This window comes from Sorex araneus, chromosome 3 (assembly GCF_027595985.1).
Source record: "Sorex araneus isolate mSorAra2 chromosome 3, mSorAra2.pri, whole genome shotgun sequence".
Lineage (NCBI taxonomy): Eukaryota > Metazoa > Chordata > Mammalia > Eulipotyphla > Soricidae > Sorex > Sorex araneus.
Genome location: NC_073304.1, coordinates 181,537,423 through 181,540,476, shown reverse-complemented (window position 1 = coordinate 181,540,476; position 3,054 = coordinate 181,537,423). Strand labels below are relative to the sequence as shown.

The window sequence follows — 3,054 nt, the reverse complement described above, 5'->3', positions numbered from 1 at the left end:
TACAGCCCCAATTACGATACCCTTGTTTGGGGCCTGGAGAGAGAGCAGCTTGGGGAGGGCCCTTGCCTTGTTTGATGACGGGTTCGATTTCTGGCATCCCGTATGTTCTCCCAGGAGTAATTTCTGAGTGCAGAGCTAGGAATAACTCCTGAGCATTGCAGGATGTGGGCCCCAAACAAAGAAAAAATGCTACCTTTGTTTTCATCTCCTGCCTTATTTTGATCTTGTTTGGGAATGAATCAATTATATAGATGGAAAACAAAAGGAAGCACTACATTCGGGCAGGATGCAATGAGACCAGGTTCTTCCGGGTGATCTTCATACCCTCGTTCCCCATCCCCCACAAAACCCCTACCCATCTTACCTTTCATAAGGAATGTGTGACTAATCTGTTAATTTTTTTCCTTTAGTCTACACATACACACACATATAGATGAGTGTGTTTGCATGTGTGTATGTGCACATACACATACATATATAAATGGAATGTAAAAACATGCATTTAAATAATTATTGTGTATTATTGTTAAAAATCCATATAACTTTATTTGTATAAATATTTTCTTTGTTATACTTTAAAATACATCCATCTGTTTTAAAACATTGTTAAAAATAAATACTGGGGAATATATATTTAATGTGAATATATTTCTTTCCTCATTTGGTATATTGTTTGTCTTTCTATTAACTTCATTATTTACAAACCTGTAGATGTGTCCATTTAAAATTTGTATTTGGACAGATAAATATGGTTTCCTGAAATAATTTATGAATGTTAAATACTGATAATGATATCATTAAGCATCTTAAGAATGTTTTCTTGTATCACATCCCAGAATAGTGACTGGAAATGGATTAACTGTAAACAATCAGGATTCTTCTGACAAATGGAAACAGCATTTATGTATGCAGTTTGATCTGAATTACTGATAAAGTAAACAAATAACTAATGTATTAAACATAACATAATGAGTTTTATCTTCTGTTTATTCCATTTAGTTAGATAAAAAAGGAGACTAAAGAAATCTATAAATGGTTTGTTTTTTCCATTTAGCTGTATGATAATCTCAGGCTAACCTTGAAATGGTCACCTGAAGATAATAATTATACAGTCATTAACTGGTCATATTTTCACTTCATTGATCATTAGATCTTTTTATGATACAGAAAAAAAGAATAATGGAGAACAAATCACACTATTCTACAATAAGAAACATTGGAACATTATATGACTGTAACCCAAGCATGAACAGTCTTGTAATTGTGTACCTCACTGTGACTCAATAAAAAATTTTTTTAAAGAGAAAAAGTATTTGTGCCATATTAGTGAAGGCTTATTATGTTCTGACTATGTATTGTTACCACTTTCATGACAGAAAACAGATCTATCTATCTATCTATCTATCATCTATCTATCTATCTATCTATCTATCTATCTATCTATCTATTTGTTTTTTACAGGAGGGAGTGTGAACACAGTCCCCCACTAACACAAATTATGCAGTCGAGTTTCCAACATTTGGGGAAATGGCAGGCATCAGCACATATGGATGGCAATGGATAAGCCTCCCCCTGGGAAAACCACCTTCATGATCATGGTATCTCTGCTGCCAGGTAGGTATCAATATTTTTCTTATGATGAAAAATATCTGTGAATTATTTTTATTAAATCACAGTGAGGTACAGTTACAAAGTTGTTCATGATTGGGTTTTAATTATATAACGTTCCAACACCTGTCGCCTCACAAATGTCTTTTTAGTTTTGAGGTCAAGAAGTGCAGTTGCTATGTCATATGGAAACTCACTTCCTTGTTTGTTCAGAAGGCTTCATATTATTTTCCAAAAATGATGAATCTATGGATATTCCCGCAGCAGTAAATAAGGGTCTCTTTCCTGCATATGGACTGGAGCAATAGCACAGTGGGTAGGGCGTTTTCCTTTCACAAGCCGACCCGAGTTTGATTCCTCTGTCCCTCTTGGAGAGCCTGGCAAGCTACCAAGAATATCCCACTTATACCCGTGGCGTATTCAATATGCCAAAAACAGTAACAATAAGTCTCACAATGGAGATGTTACTGGTGCCCACTCGAGCAAATTAATGAACAATTGAATGACAGTGCTACAGTGCTTCCTGCATATTAATACTGGTTGTTTCTGGATTTAAAAAATTACGGTACATATATACAGTGGAATATACATGTATATACTACTGACTCTAAGAAAAAGATGAATCATGCAAATTTCTGCTACTTAAATAGATTGGAAGAGTATCATGCTGAGTAAAGGCAGAAGGAGAGGGTCAGACACACAACAATCTCTCTCATTGATGAATATAAAAGTTGTAGGGAAATACAAATTCCCAGAGTAAACAGAAACTGAGAACTGGTCTTCAGTTGGACATTTATCACAAGGATGGGTGACTGGAGGGTATAAGATGGGAGGAGGACATTAGGGCAATGGGGAAGGGGGGATGGGCAATCTGGTGGAGGATGTGCTGCTGGATTGTTCTATGCAGAAACCCCACCATAAACAGTATTGTAAACCCAAGTGCCTACAATAAAACTTTTTAAAAAAGAAATTAATTCACTACTGGTGGAAATTTCATCTGTCTAGCCCCTATAGAAAACAGTATGGGGACTTCTCAAACGATTAAAAATAGAACTTCCATACAAGCCAGCAATTCCACTTCTTGATATCTGCCTGCAAGGCACAAAAAAAACATTCATTTGAAAAGACATATGCACACAATTATTCACTGCAGCACTTAGTACTATGGCTAAAATATGGAATCAACCTTGGTGTCTGACAGGTGAGTGAATGATGAAGGTGCGGCTTATATACACAATGGGTTAGTCTGCACCACGAGGAATGATGGAATCAGGCATTTCACTGCACTTGGATTGGATATGGAGGGTTTCATGTTAAGTAGGATTATGTCAGAAGAGGAAAGACAAGGACAGGATGTTCGCACTAATCTGGGCTACGCAGAATAATATGACAGGGGAGTGGAAGTTGTCAAAGGTGGGCAAATTCTTGGCTCCAGATTACAGAAAT

General features: G+C 36.3%; 1 non-coding gene across 1 annotated transcript; it reads right to left on the bottom strand.

Annotated features, from left to right (window-relative positions):
- Positions 1–1,460: 1,460 nt before the first annotated feature.
- LOC129404076 (U1 spliceosomal RNA) lies at positions 1,461–1,622 on the bottom strand. The gene has a single exon (XR_008629674.1). It is a non-coding gene; the product is annotated as a U1 spliceosomal RNA (small nuclear RNA).
- Positions 1,623–3,054: the final 1,432 nt, after the last annotated feature.